This window comes from Neomonachus schauinslandi, chromosome 10, assembly GCF_002201575.2.
Source record: "Neomonachus schauinslandi chromosome 10, ASM220157v2, whole genome shotgun sequence".
In the NCBI taxonomy this organism is placed as follows: Eukaryota; Metazoa; Chordata; class Mammalia; order Carnivora; family Phocidae; genus Neomonachus; species Neomonachus schauinslandi.
The window spans coordinates 36,101,301-36,128,058 of record NC_058412.1 but is presented as its reverse complement, the minus strand read 5'-3'; positions in this window follow the sequence as shown (position 1 = coordinate 36,128,058).

The window sequence follows — 26,758 nt, the reverse complement described above, 5'->3', positions numbered from 1 at the left end:
TGGTCATCGGGCCCTGCTGGTCCCTGCTGTTGTCTCTTGTTCTTACTTGGTCTGACTTTGCTTCAAGCCTGCTCTCTCTGGGCCCAGGAAGCTCTCAGGAGCTCCTACCCATCCTTAGGAAGAAGTCAGGTGAAGTTGGGTCTGGCTCGCTAATTCTGAACCATTAAATAGGTGTTTATTCTGCCTGCCTGTCCTGAGGAATTTAGGGTTTTGCCCCACTGTGGGCTTTAGCTTGGGGTCTGAGATTATCCTTCTGCTTATTGATCACCAAAAGGGCAAAGTGAGGATGGCACACACTTTGGGGCACAGGCCCTTCCCAGGACCCTCCACTCTGCTGAGGAGAGCACTGTGCAGCTGAAGCCAGAGACTTCCTTTGTTAGGTCACACATTCCTCCTGAACTCTGGTCTTATCCCAGGACCTGAGCTTTGCACTCAAAGATGAAGGTAAAGACTTCCATTTCCTCTGCTAAGTCACGTCTGGCTGAAGCAGGGAACACGGAATGACCCTGTTACATGACCCAGGAGAAGACCTTGGGAACAGAAGAGCCCTGTTGACCCTTCAAGAAATCCCACCAAATCTACATAAGAGGAATAGAGAAAGGAGGATGAAGAGAGGTTTTTTCCTTTTAACACCACACAGAATAAATTTTAGACTGTGTGTGTGTGTGTGTGTGTGTGTTTTAATTTTGGTCATTTAGATGGAAGAGAATTTAAAAGCATATGAGTAAAAATAAACTTACATTTCAGTGCTCCTGGGGTCTCTTTGAAACGATCAGAAGTTAAGAAACTTAGTTACACTATTTTACTTAAAATTCTTTTTAACTTGTAAAGTGATCTGCCAGGCTATCAAACTTTTTAGGTGCACCCAAAATAACACCCGATTTCTGAAACCACCGTATTTTACACTTTCACTTCCCACATACACCAGCTCGGTGACAAGAAACCATCTGAACAATGTGCGGAATTGAGGTTCTCGGAAACATACCCAGGTCCTGCTGTTCGCAGTGTGTCTGCTCAGCCGCTCCTTCTGCCCGACGTGTCCCCATCCCGTCCCTCCTGGTACACTCCTGCCTCTTCTTCAGGGACCCACTCCAGCGCAGTCCCCGCAGCTTCACCCAGCTGTCCTCCCCACCGCCAGCAGGGGAAGCCATTCTCTACCTGGGTTCCCTCCTCCGTTAGAGCATCTCCCTCACTGTAGTAGAGAGACTGGGTCCCCTGAGTGTGTCCTTCGTCCGTGCTGTTGCAATCTATGACTTACACACCTCTTAGATACACTGCCTAAAATTTTAGACCCTCAGAATATGAAAATCTCCCTTAACCCTACCCGTTTGCCTGTTGAAAAAGGTGTTATCCCAGTGTGCATCGGTAGATCCTTTAGGTCCTGGGCATCTGGACTTGCGCTGGCCTGACGTGTATTTTGATGGGGTCACAGCTGTGAGAGCAGAGAGGAACATGGCCTTTGGTATCCTGATGGGTGAGCTGCTTCATTCCCAGGGCCAGCTCTTATTGATTTCTCAATCTCCAGGGCTAATGTGGTGCCAGACACATAGTATTATGGGTTGAATTGTGTCCCCCCAAAATCTTTATGTTGATATCCTAAATCGTAGTACATCAGATTGTGACCTTATTTAGAAATAAGGTGGTTGCAGATGTAATTAGTTAAGATAGAGATCATACTGGAAGTAGGGTGGGTCCCTAACCCAGGGTGACTGGTCCTTCTGAAGAGGGGAAATCTGGAAATAGACATGTACATCAGGAGAACATTATGTGAAGATGAAGGCGGAGACTGAGGAGAGCCTTCTGCATACCAAGGAATACCACAGAGGGCAAGCAGATCACTGGAAGCTGGGGTGGAGGCATGGAAAACAGATTGTCCCACACGGCCCTCAGAAGAAACCAACCCTGCCAACACCTTGATCTTGCACTATTGGCCTGCAGAACTGTGAGGCAATAAATTTTGTTGTTTAAGTCTCCCAGGTTGTAGTACTCTGTTAAAACAGTCCTATAGGGCGCCTGGGTGGCTCAGTTGGTTAAGCGACTGCCTTCGGCTCAGGTCATGATCCTGGAGTCCTGGGATCGAGTCCCACATCGGGCTCCCTGCTGAGCAGGGAGTCTGCTTCTCCCCCTGACCCTCCCCACTCTCATGCTCTCTCTATCTCATTCTCTCTCGCAAATAAATAAATAAAATCTTAAAAATAAATAAATTAATTAAATTAAATTAAAAAAAAAGTCCTATAAAAGAATATACATTGTATATATTCTGAGTAAATACCAATCAAGTGAATGAATGAATGAATGAATGAATGAATTAAACTTTTCCATGAGAATGAAGAGCATCTCATGACAACTCATGGACCAATCCACACTTGTCCGATAACCTTAACATTGGGAGAGCCTTACCCCTTAGCAGCTGGTGTAATTATGTGAGGTCCATATGAAATATCTGGCATCCCACAGGCTTAATGACAATTAGTGGGGTGATCTCAAGGGGGTGGGGTAGCCATGCGAAAATCTGTGCTTTTAAGAGGGTCTTGTAGTTTTTAAAAATGGAGGAAAGAACAAATGAGAAACCTTGCCGTCTTTGACATGTATTAATATGAAGTTATTTTTGAACCTTTTATTCTTTTAGGAAAAGACTTGCTTTCTCAGGGCAGATTAATTAAAGAGCATACACATCGGGGGCTGAGTTATGTTAGGAGATTCCCCCCCCCTCCCCCGCTCCAGCAGTCTGGCTTTGTTCTGAGCCTCCAAGCTGCTGACTGAGCACTTGGGCAGGATGGGGTGGGGTGGGGTGGGGCATTTACGTGGTTGAAGACCAAGGTGGGATCTCATACCGTAGTCCTTGCTCATCAGTGCCCTTCAGCTGTTGTTCACACCCTCTTCCCCCTTGTGCCCAGATGTGAGGAGCCCTCATCATCCATCTTTATCTGTGGCTCTTATCCAGTTCACTGATGCTATATCCATGTAAATGTTTTATGTTTGAGTGGTGATATGGATTCCATTTAAGAGGTGTTGTGGGTTAAACCCAAAAGATGTTGACGACGTCCTAAGCCCTCGTACCTGAGAATGTGATCTTGTATGGAAATAAGGACTTTGCAGACAGTGAAGTTAAGACGAAGTCATTAGGGTGAGTCCTAATCCAGTATGACTGGTATCCTTATAAAAAGGGAGAATGTGGACACACACATTCACACACACACATTCACGTGCACACAGGGAGAATGTCCTGTGAACGTAAAGGAGGAGATCGGGAGATGCATCTATAGCCACGGAACGCCACAGATTTCCAGCAAAGCCCCACGAGTGAGGGGAGGGGTCCGGACAGATCCCCCTCACAGCCCTCAGAAGGTACCTGGATCCCGGGCTCCTAGCCCCCAGAGCTGGGAGATAATACATTTATTTCCATTGTTGAAGCCAGCCGTCTCTGTACTTAGTTATGGCGGCCCTTGCACACTAATGCAGGGGGTGATCTGAAAGTTTGCTCTCCAGAACGGTCGCTCATCTGGAGGAGGGGCATCAGGTGGCCCTTTCCCATATATGAGCATCTCACATTTAAAGAAGCAGTTCTGGGCTGTCTGAGGACACTTGGCAAGTGATCATCTCAGTCATGAACTTCTGGAAGCAGCGTTATGAAGAATTTGTTTTTAATAGTCTTTCATGGCTTTCTTCCTTCTCTTTTTGTGTGCTTCCTGGCACATAGACTGCTGCCATTTATGCCGAGGAGTGCTTTGGTCTGGGCTCCTGGTGCCCAGTTGCCAGGAGCCTCTGCGGGCAGGTGGGAGGCCATGGAGTGTGTTCTCCGGCTTGCTGTCCCCTCACAGATCAAAGTGGAGACGTCCTTCTGGCCCCTCAGCTTGCTCTGTGACGTGTGTCTCTGCCGTAGGCCCTGCTGGTAGATGAAGGGGAAGCACAGGGTCAGAGAAGGCGGTTGAGGTCTGAATGTGTTTGTCCCTGCAAAATCCTTCTGTGGAAGCCCAACCCGCCATGTGATGATACTTGGAAATGGGGCCACTGGGAGGTAATTAGGTTTAGATGAGGTCATGTGGGTGTGGCCTCTTATAAGAAGAGGAAGAGCCCAGAGCCCTCTCTCACCATGTAAGGACCCAGTGAGAAAGTGGCCATCTGCAAGCCAGGAAGAGAGCTCTCACCAGACACCGCACCTGCCGGTACCTTGATCTTGGACTTCCAGCCTCCAGAATCGTGGGAAATAAATGTCTGTGGTTTAAGCCACTTGGTCTGTGGTGTTTTGTGACAGCAGCCCAAGCAGACTAAGACAGATGCTTTACTTTTCTGCTCCCCAAGAGCTGGGCCTCTTGGGAAGGAGCAGAACCTGTGAAGGCTGGGGTTTGAATCTGGCCACTCATGACTGGCTGTCGAGTCAGAGCAGGGACAAACCAGCTGTGCCTAGAAGAGACAGGGTACTTTCCAGCCTCTCTTCAGTGGGTTTAGAAATCCAAATACGTATGAATTCTCCTAAGGCCACAGAATTAAGCTAGCTTCCCTCCAATTGGAGAAAGCCAGCCCCCTGCGTGCCTTCCTCAAGCACTTCCTCGTTCGATGTGCCGGAAGGTCCTGGGACCTCAGAGATGTGTCCCCGTTGCTGGGGTCCTGCAGACAGGAAGCCCACCGCCTCTTACACAAGCACGCGTTAAGGGAAGGGGGGACGCAAAAGATATCAGAGGCAGAAGGGAGGGAGCACTCACTTCTAGACATGTGACACCTCTTCCACGATGTTGCCAGACATTTCCTCCTTGGCAGTCCGTCACCAGACCTTCAGTGAAGGTGAGCACTATAGTGACTCTAAAAACATTAACATGTATAACCTTTCCACAGAAGCCTATGAAGTAGATAAGTTTGCATCATTTTCCCCCCTGACTTATAGCCTGGATATTTTATTTTTGTGGGTAAGTTTGGTTCTGTTCAAAACCGGCCTATTGAGTACCTACCCTTTGTAAGCATTGGGCTAGCTCCTACTGAGGATAATTACGCCTGGGACACGGTACCTGCCCTCAGGTGCACAGGCTTGTGAGGGGAGACGCCATGCACAGAACGTTTACATACAGTATGAGGCTGAGTGTCCCACACGAGTTCCAGAGGATGGAGCAGGGGGAGGCTGGGTGCCCAGAGCACTGCAGGGCTGCCTTGGATCCTACCTCAGGCGTGGTTGAGAGGGGCAAAGGCCATCCCATCGGCGAGGGCTGGGGGTTCCTCCACTTCTTGACAGGTGGGGAGATTTTAGAAAGGCCTGGAAGGCATTCTGGTTGTGGGGCTGTCATAAGCAAAGTCTGGAGACAGCTGTGTGTTTGGGTTCACTGGGTGCTGGGAGCAGAAATCTCATGATGGGGTGTAAGACTGGAGACGTCCATAGACAGAGATGGTTTCTGCCTTTGTAGACAGGCAGGGTTACACTTTTGTCTTCTGGGTCCCAGCTGTGAGTAGCCTACAAGGTATTTGAGCCTAGACCAAGTTTAAGGGAGGTCAGTTGGGTGGCAGAGTATGCTTTTGACTCGACAGCCAGTCATGAGTGGAGTGGCCAGATTCAAACCCCAGCCTTCATAGGTTCTGCTCTTTCCCAGGAGACCCAGCTCTCGGGGAGCAGAAAAGTAAAGCGTCTGTCTTAGTCTGCTTGGACTGCTGTCACAAAACACCAAAGACCAAGTGGCTTAAACTTGAGCCAAGAGATGGGAGAGAGGAAGGAGAAACTCACAAAGCATAACCCAGGACTTGGGCTGGCTGGCCACGCAGGCTTGAAGGAGTGAAGGGCAAAGGGTGACCCCACTGAGCCTCTGCATCCTTAACCAAATTTGACATGGACTAGGCGCCTGGGTGGCTCATTTGGTTAAGCGTCTGCCTTCAGCTGGGGTCATGATCCCAGGGTCCTGGGATGGAGTCCTGCATTGGGCTCCCCGCTCAGCGAGGAGCCTGCTTCTCCCTCTCCCTCTGCCTGCTGCTCCCCGTGCTTGTGCTCTCTCTCTGTCAAGTAAATAATTAAATCTTTAAAAAATTTTTTTTGACATGGATCACATTAGAACATACTGAGTTTGTTACCTGTAGGTGCTTGTTCTTTTTCCATAAATGTTGTTATTTAAAAACTCATTTCTTGCTTTTGTAATGAATAGGGGCTGAACTCTATGCACAGAGATGACTGTTTTGTTTATACTCAATGATAAACAGCACTAAGGACATCTTTTTTTTTAAAGATTTTATTTATTTATTTGAGAGAGACAGAGATAGCAAGAGCGAGCACAAGTGGGGAGAAGAGAGAGAAGCAGGTTCCCTGCTGAGCAGGGAGCCCGATGCGGGACTCGATCCCAGGACCCTGGGATCATGACCTGAGCTGAAGGCAGATGCTTAACCAACTGAGCTACCCAGGCGCCCCACTAAGGACATCTTTAAGGACACCAAAACTTCCTTTTCCATTTTGTCAGTAATAACTTTTACTTTGGCAAATGGAGGGGCAATTGAATACTATTGTCTTAAAGCTCCCTGGTGGAGCAGAGGTGCCCACTGGGGAACATGGGAATCTACTTGGCAGAGGGCACCCCTCCTTTTATTTCCATATAGAAAGAGACATCAATTTGGGGAGTGGCTGCTCCTTCCCCAGGTGTCTGTGGCCCTCGTTAACAATCTTCTCCAGTGAATTTCAAACTTCCTTTCCAATGAGCTGCAAAAGTAATTAAACCATTTATTTGTTCTGGTCCTGAAATCAGAGTTACTCAGTAAATTCCCAAAGTGCCTGAACCTCGAGAAGTCAAAGGTAGAATGACATGTTTAAAAGTTGCCATAAATGCTGGCAACTGGACGTGATGATAAATCTGAGCCATTTCACATGGTCAGTTGGGTCAGTAATAAAAGACATGAACTTAAAATATATTTCTTCTTGCCTTTCATGGCCGTAAAGATCAATAAATTTTGTAAAATTTAAAGATAAAGTGTGAGACATTTTGAATTTTATGTGAATGACTTGCATGGTGACAGTAACCATGTCGTGGCCCTTGGAATAGGAGGTAATTTACAGTTGATGGTTTCTTGGCAACATATACATGCATTTTGGAGGTAATATTTAAAAATCACCCAGCACATTGTTTCTGATAAAATGCATAACTCAGGTACTTGGAGTTGTTTTATAGGAAAAAGATGAAGGCACATTGTGTAGTTAGGATCCGGGCACGTTGCTCCTTCCTTGGGAATTATGAGCATGGAAACCTGGCTCCCGCCAGGGAATGATAAAGTGTGCCTGTGGAAAATGAGTCCCAGACTTGAGCTCAATGCCAGAGTGCTCTGAAGTTCAGGGCTCTCCCAGGACTGTCTGCATCGTTCCCGTCTCGGCTGTGACCACTTGAAGCTGCAGGGGCAGGTGGGGCAGGGGAGGGAGGATTCCCTGACTAAAAGGGGAGTGCTGGGACATGTGCTGTCCTGCTGTCAGTGGGTGCACTGTGCCCCCAACCTCTACCCAGGCTTGAAGCCTTGCTCTCTGACACTTAGTTTGAGAGGACCCGGGAGAGGGATGGAGATGGCCTTCACAGCCAAATTCTACTTAATGTGGAGGTCTGTCTGTTCTCTTTGTGCAGGAACGTGTGTGTGTGTGTGTGTGTGTGTGTGTGTGTGTGTGTGTTGGAGGACTAATGTGCTCTCAACGCTAGTTGCCATAGCACTCTGCCCCTTCTTGGAACAACCTCTTTCCAGGTGTAGGGGCTGGGTGAGCCTGGAAAGTGCAAGCTATCCATTGGCTATTCAGTTTTAACTGGTATCTAATTGTAGTGACTAAGATGGGTCTAGGGAGCTTTGTGCTAGGTGACTGACCTAGTTAGATGGGGTAGGGGTGACAGTCAGGGAGAGCTTTCTTGAGATAATAGTACTTGATGTCTGAAGGATACTCTGGGAGGTACAGGGAGGAGAGGGAGTCTCAGGCAGAGCCCGCAGTGCCTGCGATGGTCTCGGGGGACAAAGGGGCTTAGCATTGTAGGAGAAACTGAGGTGGGTGGGGCATAGTATGGGAGGCTAGAGGGGTGTAGTCCAAGGCTGCTGAGAAAGGCAGGGGCCACGTCCAAGGACATTGGGTATCCAACAAAGGATTTCAGCAGGAGAGTGATGTGAACAGATTTGTGTTTTAAGGATGTTGCTCTGGCTTCTGTGTGGGGAAGAGAGCAGGAGTGGGAGGAGGGTGTGACAGAAGTCGTGAGACCAGTCGGGGCTATAGCAGTAGACCAGATAGGAGATCAGGGGGCCTGGACTCAGAAGGTGGCCATGGACACAGAGAGGAGTGGATAAATTCAAGGTGTCTTTGGTGATAGAATTGAGTTGTGGTTAGTTCTCAATCGAACATTGTCTCTATTCATTGCCTCTTTGCATCTTCCTTGCCCACTGATAGTCACTTCTAATCTGTTCAGCTTCTAATTATAACAGGGGAAATGGTCACACGTCCCCAAAGGTGTGTGCCTTTTCACTCCCTCACATACACCTGCATGATCTCCGACAGCATATACTTGTGAGCCCTGAAATTGCCAAAGAAGGTTTATTCCCTCTTGGGTTCCAGTATTAGTCAGGATAGACTAAGTTTTGCTGCAGTAACAAAATTTCCCATAATCTCAATAGCTTAACAACAAAGGTTGGCTGATTATGAATGCTGTCTGTCCAACGAGAGGGATGCGCTGCTCCACACAGTCACTCAGGGACCAAGGCTGGTAGGAGCACCTCGTTCTTTAGGCTGAACAATCTGGAACATGAGACAGAAGACACTTGAGCTGCTTCTGTATGTGTCACTGCCACTCATGGTTCTGCCAGACTCCTCGCCATGACCCTGTCTTACTACAAGGAAGCTGGGAAATGCAGAGGAACCCACTGAATTGCCGGATAACTAAGTGAAACATTCGGTGAGTATTTCTGTTTCTGCCACAAGCCCAGATTCAAGGTAGAGGAGACCCAATTAGTGAAAATCCAGAGAGCTGGTAAAAAGGATTCATAGCTTTACACAGTGCAGGGAAGGTGGTTCTAGTACAGAGGGGCTAGTTTCCCAGAGCCTGGAGAAAAATGCCAATAATAATAATAATAATAATAATAATAATAATAATGATTTTCCTTCTTCTTCTGTCACCTCACAATATTTAGTAATAGCTTAATCTGCTTAAGACAGTGTATAATTTTCCCTCATGCCAAAGCCATAGTCTGATGGGGTCACCACAGGCCCCGTGGCCCAGGGTCTCACCTGGATCCCCATCTACCCTTTCCCAAGCATAGCATCGCACAGCCCTCTGCTTTGCCCTTCACCATGGTGACAGCCAGCCTCCAGATGGCCCCCAGGGATTCCCTCCTGCAGGCTGACTTGTATAACTGATATTGTGAAAAAGACAGCATGACTCCTGAGGCCAGGTCATACAAGACATTACCCCTTCTGCCATTCTCTGGATGGCGTGGATGATTCGCTCTGGGGAAAGCTGGCCACAACCTTGTGGGGATGCTCCAGCAGCCCCTTATAGAGAGGGCCACCCGTGAAGGACTGAGGCCTCCTGCCGACAGCCAGCATTCACTTGCCAGTGGTGTGCATGAAGTGTGTTGGAAGTGGGTTCTCCCCAGATGACTGCAGCTCCTGCAAAAGCTGCCTGCGATCTCAGGAGACGCCCTGAGCCAGAAACATGCAGCTAAGCCTCCTGAATTCCTGATCCACCTCAATTTTATGAGATACTCAGTGTTTGTCATTGCTGAATCTCTAAGTTTTGGATTAAATTATTAAGCAGCAATGGATAACTAAGACACCCCAACTTCAACAGACTTCTCCTCATGCCCTTGTGCTGGGCCGCCACGGGGCATTCCCAGATTCTCCTGTAGACTTGGCTGCTCCAGCCTGTGTGTTTCCACAGCATGTGGCTTTTCACTCGACTTCCTCTTTATTTCTAAATTGCATTAAAGTTGTTTCTTTCCTTGTCAGCCTCTTTCATTTGAGGATGGGCTGCTTGAGGACAACAATCTGGTCTGGCTCCCTCTTGTAACCTCATATTTGGTGGCATAGTTTGATGATATTAGCAAACACTTTTATGGCTTTTAGTTCATACTACATGGTTTTAAGACCTTTACATGTATTGACACATTAATTCATCCCATAACCTCTGATTGAGGTACTGTTATGAGCCTCAATTTTACATGTGAGGGAACTGAGGCACAGAGAACTTGAGTAACACACCCAAGGTTTCACAGCTGATAAGTAGCAGAATCAGAATTATGAACCCAGCAGTCAGGCTCCAGGAACCCTGCTCTTGTCTTGCTCTTCTATCTGATTTGGATTGTGTTTCTTGGGAAGGGAATGAAAAACTATCAAGCAGGCCAAGCACTCAAGGGACTCGGAGAAAAGATTTATGAGAAGAAGGGAAGTAGTGAGCATAGTAAGTCAGGGAATGACAGGAAAGGACAAATGGGCAATATTAGAATCTCAGAGAAATAAAGAGACTTCTCTTGCCTGGCAGAATAGTTTTCCAGTTTCTAGGTTAGAAGCTTGATTGCAGTTGGGATTAAATGTATAGGAAATGCAGAGAAGGGGTAGATCATGTGATTTGTGAAGTTAGGGAAGTCTGAAATAAAATAGAAATAGCCCAAAGAAAATCTGTAGTATTTCTGTCTGTTTCCATGTCTGTCTGGCTGTGAACACCATTGGGTGGGTCAGCCTAGCTCACTGCTTCCTTTAGGGCCCATCTAAACTCCTCATATCTGGGTAAGCGTGGGGGACAGACACAGAGGACCTCTGCGTGACGCTTGCTGACCATTGCTGCAGGCTGCCCCTTCCCGGTGTGTGCCTGGAGTGCCAGGCAGGAGGGGCAGTGCCAAGTACACAGTGGATGTTCAGGACTGCAGAGCCAGCAGAGGAACGCCCCAGGAGGACAGAAAATACACATCGGGAAAGCAACCAAGGGCAAAATAAGATCCAAGACAGCCAGCTGTTTGCAGAGCACAAGTTCTTCCTGGGTTTGGTCCAGACTATTAAAAGTCCAGGCTATTCAAGTAGAGAATGTGTTTGAGATGCTTAAGAGGAATCCTAATTGTCATCACAGCCTGTTAGGTATGCTCTCGGGGAGGAGACCATCTTCAGGGCAGGACTGTGGGTGTGTGTGTGTGTGTGTGGAGGAGTCTGATAGTCTGCAGACGGCCCCAGCTCCCGTGATGCCTGGCCCACGGCAACGTCCACAGGTGTACCTGCTGCGCATCCGTCCCCTGAGCTGGAATCACTCACATGCAGGTCTCACTTTCTGAGCCATTGATAACAACAAGGGTTGGCTTTGTAAAGACCTGCAGTACTCAGTGGTAGAGCTAGGGAAGGTGGTCGTTCATCTTATTGGCAACAATGGGCAGAGGGAAGAAAAGGGCCCATTTCCGGGCTGACGGGAGCCAGCCATCAAAGGCTGCACTGAACTTGGGCTGCTTGCTTTCGCAGTGGCTCCGGTGGCCATCCCAAGCTTTTCACTGCCTCTAAGTGATCCTGCTCTTATCTTCCATTCATGACACTCTTCAGCAGTGTGTCATTAGCAGCATCATGCTCCAATCACTGAGTTTAGCAAGGGGCATTTTACACTATGAGTACAAGATACACAGAAAATTATAGGTGCACAGAGCACGTTATGGACCTCACTGTATTGCTACCCTTAGAAAGGCTTGCCCAGCACTGGGCTGTGAGGCAGTGTGTGCTGGCCTTGAAGCAGCTTGGAAGGAAGAGCTGCTCAAAAGCCTTTCTGGTGCTTTCCTCAAGGATGTTGTTCATGACTCATCCACTGTGGGAAGGATGCTAAGGATGCTGATGGCGGGTGGGGATTCCACCATTGGTCAGCACTAGTAAGAGCTGCTTCTTCCAAACAACGCCTTCTTTGTGTCCGGTGGACAGTCTGAATCGCGATGCTGCCTGGGCTTTCTTCACGATGGCTGCTGGGGCGCATGGAGCTAGAGTGTGACCTGGCTTCCAAGTGTCCACAGTGTACATGGTGTCAGCTAAGTGACTTCGTCTTTTCTTATCATTTCTTCCCTCCCTGTTCATTCCATTGTATTTTCTGTGTTTTGATAGCTGACTTAAATTCATTTTGGGGCAAGGTGGGGTATTAACTAAGAACTAGATAAATATTTGTAATTTAGACTGTGGTGAATACGGAGTCCATCCTGGGGAATAGTGATTCCATTGTTAGGGATGCCCTGTCTAGTTGTAGGGGAATGATTCCTTTCCTTCTCTCCTTGGCTAGAAGTATATCATTTTTGATGGATTCTTTGATTCTGTGGCTACTTATTCTATGCCAGGCCACATGGTATGCCTGGGGCAGAGCTACATTCCAGTGGCAGGAAATAGGCAAAGACTCTGTAAATGGGCAGTGACAGTAATTATAAATGGGGCCTTCCTTCCTCGAAGGAAGTAAACAATTGGCAGAAAATGAGAATGGGGTGTCTTAGTCATATTGTGCTGCCATAACAAAATACCACAAACCAGGTGGTGTCAACAATAGACATTTATTTCTCACAGCTCTGGAGGCTGGAAGTCCAAGGTCAAGGTGCAGGCAAGGTAGGTTTCATTCTGAGGACTCTTCTCATGGCTCGAGGGAGACTCTCATCTGGCCATGAACTCACATGGCCTCCAGTTTGTTCATGATGGTGGTGGTGGGGCACAAGCGAGCTCTCACGTTTCTTCTTATAAGGACATTAATCCTATTGTGGCAGGGTTCTACCCTTATGGCCTCATTTAATCTTAAAAACCTCCCTAAGGGCCCTGTCTCCAAATACAGTCGCCTTGTGGTTGGGGCTTCAACATACAGATTTGGGGGAACACAAATATTCAGTTCATAAGAGGGAGGGGTGGATCTACTTTCTCTAGAGTGATGAGGGAGGCCCCCTGGGAAGAGGGCAACACAGAAGTTGAAAGCTACAGGGTGAGAACGAGTGGGCCGTGGGAGACGTAGGTGGGGAAGAATGGAAGGGCACAGACAGAGAACGGCCAGAGCAAAGGCCTTGAGGCACCACTGAAGCCTGGTGTGGCTGGAGCTGCTGAGCGGGTAGAACTAGCACATGTTGAGTGGAGAGATGGGCAGGGCCTTGTCAACCAGCCAAAGTAACAAGTTCAGGTTTAGTGTTGCATCCAGTGGGGCATCATGGGAGGATTTTAAGCAGAGCAATGTCATGATGTGGGTCAGACTTCACAAGCTGTGTGGGAGGGGGATGGATTGGAGGGATTGGGAGTGGAGGTGGGGAGCTGAGTGAGGAGACTGTTGCATCAGTTGCGGTAAGAGGGAGAGTGGCTGGGACCCAGGTGGTGGCCGTGGTCTAGGGAAGTGAGTAGGGTCTGTTGATGGAGAAAATGTGGGAGGCGGGGGAAAGGGGGCACTCAAGGACAACTCCTAGTTTCTCACCAGACCAGTCGGGTGCATGGTGCTGCTCTCAACTGAGATGGGGGAGCATGAGGGGGGAGAGATGGCATGTGCAAGGTGCACGATCAGGGTTAGCTATCCTTCCATTCATGCCTTCATTCCAGGATTGCTAGAGCCTAGACCCATCTTCTAGGGAAAGCCTATCTCCTACGGACCCCTTCCAAATGGAAGTCTCCCAGACATCTCAAACTTAACTTGCCCAAAGTGAGACTCTTTCCAGCTGGGAACCTGCACCTTCATGATAACACCTGGCACCTATTCCTGCAGAGCTGCCATTGTCCTAAACATTTCATACATATGATCTCGTCCTAGATAGGACTCCATGGGGCAGGGATGCCTCTCAAGGAACCTGGATTCACCTAGAGAGCACGTATGGGATGAGAAATTTGGAGGGCCTGGCCTGAACCAGTACTGTCGCTCCCTGGCAGCAGGTGACAGGAGGCGAATACAGAGGAAGACAGCAAGGAGGAGGGACGGCGGGAGAAAGACGCATGTAGAAGGAAGGGCAGTGTGGTTTGTTGAAAGCCTCAGCACTCCAGAAAGGTGAAGGAAGAGGGCCCTGCCCTCGACCTGGTGATCTTGGGAAGGACATGTTCTCTTGTCCCTGATCCATGCTGTTTGAGTCCCTAGGGCGGGACAAGGAGGTTCTGAATGCAGAGTTTGTGGGTGTGGGCAGCGGGGCTCATGGCAAGATAAGCTGCTGGCCCCTGACTGCTGAATCCTTCAGCGGGGGGTGCCCCTTTGGGTGGAAAGGATGGGGTCCTAGAGACTGGAGGATGGAGCTGGGCTGGCTGTGGAACCTGGGGAAGAGCATGTGTCCTCTCACAAGCCTTTCTTCCATTTCCCTGTTTTCTTAGTAAACAGGCCTAACATCCCCAGACTAAGGAGGCAAGGGGCTGGCTGTGAGAAAGTAGGGGATCATACAAAATTTGTAAATGTGGGTCCATGCTACAAAAAAGAAATTCTTGTGAGTGTCAGTATTTTGTGAGCCAGCACTCGAGGGACCTAATTTCCTTAATACAGTAATAACAAACATTTCCCTTTTGTTCATGACTTCATGTAAATATTTCCTTCATGTTTAAGCCACTGAATTGACAGTGAAACAAAAAATAAAGGCATTTATTTATTTTTTTTTAAAAGATTTTATTTATTTATTAGAGAGAAAGCACATGAGAGGGGGGAGGGTCAGAGGGAGAAGCAGACTCCCCGCCGAGCAGGGAACCCGATGCGGGACTCGATCCCGGGACTCCAGGATCATGACCTGAGCCGAAGGCAGTGGCTTAACCAACTGAGCCACCCAGGCGCCCCAATAAAGGCATTTAGATACCCACTTTAATTTGAAGAACTGACAGACTTCAGGAGAAAAGACACAGTCATTGCGCGTCCCTGTGTTTGTCATGGACTGGCTAAATCGTCACATGCGTGTTTCCGATGCTGCTAGCCAGTGGCTCCATGCACTAAGACACTATTTAAAATTCTTGCAATGGCTTTAAAATACCTGGTTTTATCAACCGAGATGAAAGAATAAATTCTTATCAGTTACTGTGATAGAATTTATTTTAACGGGCGCCTGGGTGGCTCAGTTGGTTAAGCGACTGCCTTCGGCTCAGGTCATGATCCTGGAGTCCCGGGATCGAGTCCCGCATCGGGCTCCCTGCTCGGCGGGGAGTCTGCTTCTCCCTCTGACCCTCCCCCCTCTCATGTGCTCTCTCTCTCACTCATTCTCTCTCTCAAATAAATAAATAAAATCTTAAAAAAAAAAAAAGAATTTATTTTAACCTCCAGTTGTAGGATAGGTTTTGGAGTCAGGATTGCCCTTATATTTTAATCCCAATCCCACCACTGTGACTTGGGGCAGGCTTGCTTCTGTCTTGGAGCTTCTGGCGTCCTTTATGCAGAATGGGTGTGATTGCTTCTCTCTCAGATCTGTCTTGAGGAGTTAAAAAAAAAAAAATGGCACATGTAGAAGCACTCAGATCAGTAAATATCTCTTCTTACTTTTTTTGTTTGTTTGTTCCCATCTGATCTGATTACCTAGGTCAAGAGTTTGCCTGGCTCATGGAAAGAGGAGACCCAACTTTTCCAAGTGGGACGGCTTCCCTAGATGTGTTTTGTGTGCTGGATCTCCTCCACATCATTTGGTCGTGGTCCGTGTGGGCACTGAAAAGGGGAGACAAATTAATGCGTGAGGGAAATGGAGAAAGGCTAGTGCTTGGCAGGGCCTGGGCAGGGACAGAGTCCTGTGACTCTGGCCACACATCACCTTGAAGACTACACTTCTCAGCTGCCCTTGCAGCTGGATGTGACCCGAGAGGAAGCGCTGTGTGAGAATTCCGAGGCGGTCCCTTAAGGGAGGTGATTAAGGCTGGGCACCACAATTCCCATTTTGCCCCTCCTCTTTCCCCCTTTCTGGGATGTGGGTAGGATGGCTGGAACCACAGGTGACTCTGAATAAGGTCATGTGCTGCAGACAGTAGAGCGGAAAGATGGAGGGAGATTATAGGTGTTCTCTAGTGAATCCAGATTCCCTGAGCCATCTGGGCCTCCATTTCTTCCGAGGCACACTCATCTCCCAGGGGCATCTCTAAGATGAGAAAATACGTATAAACTGTTGAGGATAAGGCGGCCCGCAGTGGTAGGTGTCAGGTGTTGTGAAGGCTCTGGTTCCCCCCTGGCAAGGCTGTTGGTTTGGGCTGGTGAGTCACTGCGGACCTCCTGGAGCTACCGTATTAACCCCGGGCTGCCTACTTTCTGTCTTCCATGAGAGAGAATAAACCCTCCTCTCTTTGAGTTGCTACTATTTTTGATCTCTCTTAACTGTAGGCTGAGCTTAATTTCTAATGAATATACCTGCCAAACTATTATCTCAGAGGCAATAACAGGAGCAAAGCAGATCGGCTCACATTTCCCTTCCTCTCCAAGTCTTACCTAGCCCCGGGAGGTGGTGCGTTTCTTCTCTGCTTCTCCGCTACCTGGTGATCAGTGGCTGAATCCAGAACTGCTGCTAGCCTCTACAGGGTCTTTGCACCCATTAGAAAAAGGCACCCCTTTCCTAAGACACTTCCCTGTCACCTGCCAGAAAAATGTCTTTATGCAAATTGATGATGCCTGTGATAGGAGAGAAATGTGCCCTTCAGAAGTGGCCTGCACATGATGCTCCCGCACCACCATTTGTGGCCTCCCCAGCCAGTGATTGTGCCCACTTTGGGGTTAGTGCTCCCCCTTGCCACCCAGATCTTGAACTTCTTTTCCAGGCCTTCCACCTGTACCTGGCAGAGGCCTTAGAACAGCCAGCCATGGGGCTGGGAGCAGAAGGCAGCCAAGACCATGTGAGATGGGGCAGAGGACAGATTACAGCAAGTTCCTGGTGATTAAATTACATGAGGGGCTGATGTCTGTCCCCATCATTTGGCCTAGTCAGTTGGCAAAAGTCCTGATTGTTGTTCTTATTCTGGGCCACATGTCAAGCCGTCTGGCAGGCTCAGGCTGGAACGAGGCAGGCTGGATGTGCAGGGCTACCTCCCTCACTCTCCCCAGAGATCTCTGGGGTTCCCGGGCTCCCCACTTTCCCCTGTGGCTTTTATTGTGAACAAGACAGACGGGGTCAGAGACAGCTCTGTGAGATCTTGCTTACATAAGACCATCTTGCAAAGGAAAGAGAAAACCCAGGCCTTAGATTTCGTGCTTTCCAGACCATCTTCAGTCCAAGTTTCTGGGGCTGGCTTTGGGATAATCCTTCTTTTCCTCTTGAGCAATTTCCCCACACCCCTGCCTGCCCACCCACGGCGGATTAAAGGAATGGAGGAGAATGTCCTAAGCCCCAGACGGAAAGGTGCCAGAGCTGTGAGAATGTTGCTCTTGACTTTATAAGATGGCCAGCATCGGTCTGAAGAAATATGATCTGACATAGAAAGAGCTCATGGGACTTCAGAAATTACCAAATTTGCTATGAGAAAGTTACTTGCCCTAAAAAAAAAATGGACTCCTAGTCTGTTATAGTTTAAGTTTCTTTGTTTTGTTTTTGTGTGTGTGTGTTATTGCGAGAAAAAAAAAGTTTTAAGTAGCTTTAGCTTGTTCTGCAAAGAATATGAAAGCTAAATTGAAATATTATTATAGACTCAGGGAATTAGAACATACTTACAAACACCCCCAAATGTATAAAATAAAACAAATGCTGTTTTCTTCAGAGAAGCCCCCTGGGTGATGTAAACTTATTCTAACCAAGCCCTGAGGGGATCTGCCCAGAATCGATTGGGAACCATCCTCCCCACATTCCTCCAGAAGCCCAGGATGGCCCACAAAAACACCAGCTGGCTGGGAGTAGAGATGCATCTTGTCCCTGGCCCCTCTTTGGTTTACACTTTGACTGTAAACAACTTAGACTGTTTGCAGAAAGCTTATCTACCTTCAGAGGACAATTTGCCACCATTTAGAATCCTGATGAGAGAGGCCACAGTTTTGAGGCACTTGCCAAAATGTAATTCGAAAAAGTGTTCTGAGCCATGGAAGCTTCATGCGAAGGAGCATGTGGCCTCCCACAGGGAAGACATAGATTGGGGGAGGGGCGGCGCTCACTGAAAATCGAATTCAGATGTATTTTCAAAAAACAGCTTCGAGGAGTGCATTTGACTTGCCTCCAGTCAAGGTCTGAACTCCCATGGCCAACTGGGAAGAACAGAATGGGCACTCCCTGACCATAGGAATCTGATTGCAAAGCAGGAGCTCTCATCCCCGGATGTGTGTTCTAGATGGGACTTAAGTCGTAGCTGAAAAGGAACCCTAAACTTTTGTCAGTGCTAAAAGACTTCTTATGGATCAAGCGCTTTGAAATATTTTTATTAGTAGAGGAAAAACTAATCACATACCGAAAAGATTGTATTTCCTTAAAATGCACCCATGTAACAGTTAAAGGCAGGCAGGGGGATGACACATTTAACCCACAACTTGCTGAGTTTGATTTGATCGAAATGTTGGAGTCGCTGGAGACCCTTCTGGCAGTTTGTGCTGTGGGGTGAGCCTGTACTAGGTCCATGGACTTAGGGTTCTATATTTGCAAGAACAAGCAAAGTCAAGAGATCAGGAGTCAGGCACCTGTGTGTCCTCTTGGAGACCCAGAGCAGGAGGGATGGGTCTCAGCTGCATCCATCTGTCAATATGCCTGCTTAGCTGCCTGGGCAGTCCCCAGAGGAATGCCTCCTGAGGGAATGAGCAGGCAATGGAAGCATTTGAAGAAAGGCAAGACACCTGTCCGACCCTTTGCGACAGGCTGGAGTCACAGGGCACAGCCTGCACAGTTGCCGGGGTCCTGCACTCAGAAAGGCCCATGCCTGGTTCAGCACTCTGCTCTTGCCATCTTGCAATTCTGCATGCTTTTTGCTCAAAGGACCCTAAGTTCCATGTGCACGGACTCCTGAAAATTACGTAACTGATCCTGATCGTGAGTCACGTCAGTCACCCCAAAAATAACAGCTTGGGTGCCTTAGGTGGTCCTGCTGGGTCTAAGGTCACATGACTTCGGAAACCACTGAATCTGTTATGAGGAAGTTACTGGCCTTCGAAAACAAAGGGGCTCTTACCAGGTGTCCGTCGACAGATGAATGGATGATGTGGTATATAAATAAACACACAGTGGAATACTACTCAACCATCAAAAAAATGTGCAACGATGCGGATGGAACTAGAGTGTATTATGCTAAGTAAAATAAGTCAATCAGAGAAAGACAATTATATGATCTCACTGATATGTGGAATTTAAGAAACAAAACAGAGGATCATAGGGGAAGAGAGGAAAAAATAAAACAACGAAACCAGAGAGGGAGAAAGAGACTCTTAATCATAGGAAACAAACTGAGGGTTGCTGGAGGGGAGGGGGGTGGAGGGATGGGGTAACTGGGTGACAGGCATTAAGGAGGGCATGAGATATAATGAGCACTGGGTGTTCTATGCAACTAATGAATCACTGACCTCTACCTCTGAAACGAAGAATACACTATATGTTAATTAATCGAATTTAATTAAAAAACAAAGGGGCTCTTAGTCTGTCATCATTAAAATGGAAAGGGTTATTTACAGTGTGTTTCATCCACTGTGGACAGTGATGGTAGCTCCTGAACTTTAGGAGACGTGTGTTACAGGTGTTAGCAAGCCTGCTGATCCCATGCCGGTCACCCTCAGGCGGCTGAAGTGGAAGACGGATGAGTGAGAGGAGGACATTGTTTTTTTTTTTTTTCTTTAAAGATTTTATTTATTTATTTGACAGAGACACAGCGAGAGAGGGAACACAAGCAGGGGGAGTGGGAGAGGGTGAAGCAGGCTTCCCCGCGGAGCAGGGACCCCGATGTCGGGCTCGATCCCAGGACCCTGGGATCATGACCTGAGCCGAAGGCGGATGTCTAATGACTGAGCCACCCAGGCGCCTGAGGAGGACATTGTTTTTATCAATCTCGTCATTTCCACAAGTTGCTGATTACATGACTGTGAACAGACCAGCAGTCCTCAGGCAGTCACTTGCAAACCCGGCTGAAGTCTGGAATCAGCAAGCCACCTTCAAACTATGGACGCAGTAATGGCTGTGAGGCCATCTATTGAGCTGGCTTCCAAGTTCAGAGTAGCTGGTAGTCGCTCTGATCCCCAATCTGGATGGCACTGCAGGGTCGGTGTTCAAGTGTAGATTTTTATTTTTGTCCCTTCTGCTCAACTTAGAATATGCCACCATTAGGTGGCAGAGGTCCCTCATTCAGGTGGTCTGCTTTCCACAGTAAGGCAGGTGGGTTTCCTCCATCCACTGAGATCGCCTCCAGGGGGTAGGAGTCCGGAGGACCTGTGCTCCGTAGAAGCTCCCTGTGAGCTCCTCCTCCCTGCACCTCTGTGTCCTCATGGGTCACCAGGCAGCCCAGGCATGGCCTGCACCAGGACGGTGACCAAGGACACAGTCCCAGGCTATCCTGGGTACCATTCTCACTAACTCTCATCATCAGGCTCCCCAGTCCTGTCCCTCTTTCTGGCTCTGTGGTGATTCTAAGTGGGAATCCCCTGATTCCTGTGGTCAGCATGGGGCAGAGATTTGGAGCTAGAGGCTCTAAACCAGTTCAAGTCTGACATCCACCATTCAAAAGCTGTGTGATACTGGGCAAGTGTCTTAACTTCTCTGTGCTTCTGTTTCTGCATTTGTACATGGGAAAAATAGTGCCCATCACATTGAGCTGGTTAATCCATGTAAAGTGCTTTAGAGCCGTGCCTGGCCCACAGATGCATAAATGTTGGCCATTGTGCCTGGTTTCCTCATGTGGAATCTGCAGCCCCAGCGGCCGGTGTCTATCCCAGCAGTGGGCAGCCCACATTTCAACAGACCTCACCCTGCAACAGCCCCGGGGGAACTTGAATGCTTGGAGTATTCCAACCACACTCCTGTCGGCTGCTTTGGTCCCCAGGGTTTCTGTGGACACCTTCAGGTTGGAGGTGGAGGTGAGGAAAAGAAGCCCGGGTCCTTATCAGCAGCTTGGGGTAAGCAGAGGTGTGAGCAGAGGGAGGTGGTCGGGCTGACCCTGTGCTCACAGAATGTACAAGTGGACAGAACACATTCGGGGCGTGTGAGGAGAGGGCTAATTGGATTATAGGGAAACGTTTCTGAAACTTAGAATGGTTTTGAAGAAGTAGAATGGTCATGCTTTCCTAATTTATGTGCCAACTCATCTCAGAAATAATTATTTATTTTTTTTAAGATCTTATTTTTTATATTAATAGAGAGAGAGAGAGAGTGATCACAAGCAGGAGGGAGGGCAGAAGGAGAGGGAGAAGGGGACTCACTGCTGAGCAGGGAGCATGACGTGGGGCTCGATCCCAGGACCCCAAGATCATGACCTGAGTTGAAGGCAGCTGCTTCACCGCCTGAGCCACCCAGTAATTATTAAATTGTAGTAATAGAACTAATGATGTTGCTAAGAATACTAATCACCAAGAATGTGTGACAAAGTGCCAGGCGCCGGTCATGAAGTACAGGACGGACATGTGTTTTTTCATTTGAGCCTCCGAAAACATTTGTGGGCGAGAGATTGGTGTTCTATAATGAAAGTACTAGAATAAGTGTAATGCTGCACAATCATAGCAACAATACTGGTGGAGTAAATACTTGTCTGAATAATGAAATATGCTATTATATATTATGCGCAAACATAAATGTGTTCTGTAAACACATCAGAGCTTGTGGACAAAATCCCCGAATTCAAGGGAATCCCAGTCAAGAGTCTCTATTTCCTGCGTATCCAACCTCTGCACGCCCACCCTGCACTGCGCAGGCCCCAGGGTGCAGTGCCTCCGAAGGAGCCCCGGTGGGGCCACACGCTGCCCGGGGTGCCCTCTGCTGCCTTCGCAAGCACCCCCCTCCCTCCCCGAAGCCCATGCGGGCTTCCCTGGCAGCATGGTTCATCTTAGCAGCTATGCACGCAGTCAGCAGCAGGCTGCAGGAAATGGGGTGGCTCCGGAGCCCCGCCGCGTCTTCAGACAGCGTCTGAGGTCCGTGCGCGCACAGGGCATCGTTTCACGCATGGCACAGGAAGAGCAGTTGTCCGTGCCCGTTGTTCGTGGAGCTTACGATAATAGATAGAGAGGATTTTGTGTTTAGATAGTGAGCAGTGCAGTCTAAGAACGAGCTCCAGTATTATTTAGCAGGTGTCCCGTTCAAAGACCTTGGCCAACAGCGACCCGTTCCCTGGGGCAAAGGGTGAGTCTCTGCACAGTCGTATAATTACCATGAGTCCTCTGGCCATGCACTCCAGGCTCTGCCCTTGTTCCCCCCCCCCCCCCCGGCTGGTGGATGTCAGTCCTTATAAACACTGGGTCTGGCAGCTGCCATGCTGGGAGGAGGACGTCGGTGGTGTGGATGGCTGTGTAGGCTGACCTGGACGAAATAACAGCCTCTCTGCCCTCCCTTAGGCTCGGACTCAGGTCAAACCTGTCTGAACTTTCTGAATGATCTGGAAAAGTGCTGTCCAGGCCTGGACAGCTCACTTTTCACCCAGCAAATGGGAGGAAATGGAAGAATGGGAGCCTCCTTTGAGGTTCCTGCCCTCCAGGCTCCACACCCATGTCTACTGCATCCTTGGGGGCTTTAATGCCACTTCCTCCAGGGCATCTATCCTCACTACACACAACCCCCACGGGGCTCGGTACCTCCCTGTGCTCCTGCGGTTCACTGCACAGCTGATCCCTGTTCTCACCATCTCATACTGAAATTCCTAGTCCTGTGGCTGGCCCCCTTGTGTGGCCCTGGCTGGGCTGTACCTTAGCTGCCTTGGCATTCCTGACTTCCAGCAAGGCTGGTTACTCATCTCTGCCTTCTCACCCCGACCTTGTCTTCCTCAGTGGACCGCACCCTTTGTTCTGCTAGTTCCCTAGTCCGGAAGTCACAGGCAGTGGAACTAGTCTTTGGCATTTTGGGAAAGGTGGCCTTTGTGACTTCACACCCCAGCCACAGTCCCCTTCTGGATCCTTCCCAGTGGGCGTCACAACCTCATAAGTGTTGTCCCTGCACACAGTCACTGAACCCTGACTGTAGTCTGTAAGCAACACAACTGTTTCTTTCCCTTCCTCTCCTGCCTTCTTCCTATTCCTTTTTCTTACCATAAACTTTTAAAAACCCCTCCTCATTATCTGCATGTATATCACCTACTGGCATCAATTAAAAAAAACAAACAAACACTTCAATGGTCATGTCCCTGTGTGTAAATCCTAGAGGCACTGACCTCACGGGGCTGCTGGGACCTGCGAAGATCTCACCTTCATTATATCATCTTCGTTCTAGTGGTGGTGATGTTTTTTACATTCCACCCATTTCTTCAGCAAGAAAACAGAATAATTCCTCCCTCCAGACATGCCAGAAGTTCTCCTGCCATCCTTGATGCCTCCCCCCCAGATCCATAGCACCCTACTAGGAGTCCAGGCGCCGTGTAAGCCCACGCCCCCGAATGCACAGGTGAGCTGCCCACCCAGTTGCAGCCAGTGTGATGTCCTGCTGGATGGCAAGCCCAGGCTGTCCCACAGAATCAGATGGACAGCTCACCTGGAGCCTTTGCTACTGTCGCTGGAAGAGAACCTGGCAGTTCCTGAGTGTCTTGGACCAAGACTCTCCCTCTTCCTCTCAGGTTGGGATTTCATAAGGCAGAAGCTAGTTCTTTGAGGAGAGACCAACCTTTAGCTAATTAGAGAGGACAGAAAGAGTAAAATGCTGCTTACTAAGGCAAAGAAGAATCAGAGGGGCAGGAAAACGTGTGCTTTTTCCCCCACCCCCATTCTGTAGGTCTGTTGAGGAGGAAATGCTGAGCCTACTGAGCCTTAGTTTGGGATGGGAGTTCACTGCTTACTCCAGAAACATCAAGGTCCCACAAGCTTGTCCACTCCTGTGGTTTTCTTAGGCACAGAAACAGGCAGATAGTCTGATTCCAGAGCCCAGACTCTTAAATCCTGAGTCATGAGAAGGACCTGGAGAAGCAGGAAGAGCAGGTGCAAAGGCCCTGAGGCAGGAAGAAGCATGATATGTTCATGGCACAGAAATAGCTATGGCAGTGATGGAGAAGCTGGGAAGTTGTGGACCTGACCTTGGCAGGCAAGGGAAGGAGATGAATTCCATTGTGGGGCAGTGGGGGCCACTGGAGAGGTACACAGTTCCCTCTGCGTGGCTGGGATGCCATTCTGCTCAGGATGTGCAAAGGCCACTGTCACACTGATGTCCATGAAAGGAGGGACCTCCATCATTGACTGATGTCTCCAGGTGTGGGCCTGGCCGGCGAGCAGCGTGCAACATTGGCAGGTGGCGTGCCCTGGAGTGGGGGGCAGCCTGTGGCTCTTGGGCATGGCGGTGCCAGCTAGCTCACAGAACACTGAAGACGGCAACCAGCTCTGCTCCGGCCACCACCTGCAAAGCTGCTGGGATTTCTGCCCCACCTGCCCGCACGTCTGCAGCTTTATAACCTTACCGCTCCGCTTCCTGACTCACCAGAAAGCCACACTGGTGCGTCTCAGCTTCTAGGGCAGGAAAACAGCATAATGCAGCTGAGTGCGGTCATAGACGATCCCTCCAGGCCCTATCAAGAAATAAATCCTGTAATTCCTGTGGATTGCAAACCAACAGTGAACACATCTTACACACAGACTTTAATCATTTTACCGTTGATGTTTGCTTTTATCTAAATTTTCTAGTAAACGTATCTGTGTCAAGGACCACAACATCAAAACATAATTCTCTCTTTTTCTCTATTGACAGAGAAAGTATACCAAATTTTACATACTGTGGAAAAGCTGTGAGTGTATTTTCGGATCCCATAATGATAAATCACATCACAAAAAGATGACTTATTAATGAAAACATTTTTGAATAGATAATATATTCACATGGTTTAAAAAGTAAAACTATGTTAAAATGGATGCAGAAACAAGTTTCTCCCCCATCCATCCCATAAGCCCCATAACCACTTCCTGAACCTAGTAACTAGTTTTAATTAGTACTCTATCCTTTACAGTTCCTGTATGCAAATACAAACAAGCAAAAATACATTCGTGTTCTTTCCCTTTTACATAACAAGAAGCATCCTGCCTTGCTTTTTCCGAGCACTGTGCCTTAGAGGTCTTTCCCTACCATTCTCCTGAAAGCTCCACATTCTCTGTCACAGCTGCCTAGGAGACCGATGTCAGGATGGACTGGGTCTGGTTTCACCAGTCCCCTGTGAAGGATCCTGGCGACTCATGTCTTTTGCTATTACAGGCTCTGCTGGATAAGCACACAGTCCCCTCATTTCACACACAGGTAGGCAGAGCTGTAGGATAGAGTCTCAGAAGAGGAAGTGCTGGGCATAGTGTCAACCTCTAATTTTGGTACAGGTCGCCAAATTGCCACTCACGGGCTTCTATCATACTGGACCCTCCTATCAGCAGTGAATGAGAGTGCTTGCTCTCTCCCCGGCCTTTCCAATGTTGTTAACATTTGGGATTCTGCAGGAGAGTTCTGGTAAATGTTTAAGAAACCCCCTCCCTAAAAAGCACCCCCACACTGGCAAACATAAAAAATGGAAAAGCCTTGGTTTATAGTGTCCTCTGATTTTCATGGTGTCTTATGATCATCACTCAGGCTGATCTCAAACTACCAACATGATGTCCCTGACCATGGACTTGGGAAGAGATGGGCACTAGCACACCCTCGCATGCTGTTTCTACCACACTGACACCAGAGGTGAAGGTAGCGCAGGTAATACTGAAATGTGGTAATAGAAGTAGGAAGTTCTGGGTTTGACTTCCTTTGTTTTTAATATAATGCATGAATTATAAGTTTATATAATTAAAATTTTAGTAATGGCTGCATTTAATGACTGGCTTGCTAATGTTCCTAAAAAAAAATTTTTTTTTTAAAGATTTTATTTATTTATTTGTCAGAGAGAGAGAGCACAAGGAGGGGGAGCGTCAGGCAGAGCAGTAGAGGGAGAAGCAGGCTCCCCGGCGAGCAAGGAGCCCGATGTGGGACTCGATCCCAGGACCCTGGGATCATGACCTGAGCCGAAGGCAGACGCTTAATGACTGAGCCACCCAGGTTCCCTAATGTTCCTAAAAATTTAACAGTTGGTTCCTGTGGGCTCATTAGAGCCAGCTTCAGTATACTACTGGAATTTTGCCAACCCTAAAGGTAGAAAATGCTATCTCCATAGTTTTAATTTTTATTAAAATTTTTTGTTTTATATGTTTTTTATTAAGATTTTATTTAATTTGAGAGAGAGAGTGAGTGAGAGGGAGAGCACAAGCGGGGGGGGGGGGGGGGGGCAGAGGGAGAAGCAGACTCCTGACTGAGCAGGGAGCCCGATGCAGGGTTCAATCCCAGAATCCTGGGATCATGACCTGAGCCAAAGACAGATGCTTAACCGACCGAGCCACCCAGGTGCCCCAATGCTGCTTTTATATGTTTAAGGACCATTTGTTTTTCCTTCTCTATGATATGTCTCCTCATGTTCTTTGCTCATTCATCCGTTGGGTTTTATTCTTTCTCTTACTGATTTCTAGGAGCTCTTTATACATTAAGGCAATTATCTCTTGCCTAAGTTATGAATTGCAATGTTCTGTTCTAGTTTGATGTTCATCTATTGTGTCTGCCTGTGGTATTTTTTTTTTTTTGCCATGAAAAAGTTGTTTTCTTAAAGATTTATTTATTTATTTTATTTATTTGAGAGAGAGAGAGAGAGTGCACACATGGTGGGGAGCGGCAGAGGAAGAGAGAGAATCCCAAGCAGACTTCCCACTGAGTGTGGAGCCTGATGCGGGGCTTGATCTCACGACCCTGAGATCATGACCTGAGTCAAAATCAAGAGTCGGATGTTTAACTGAGCTACGCAGGTACC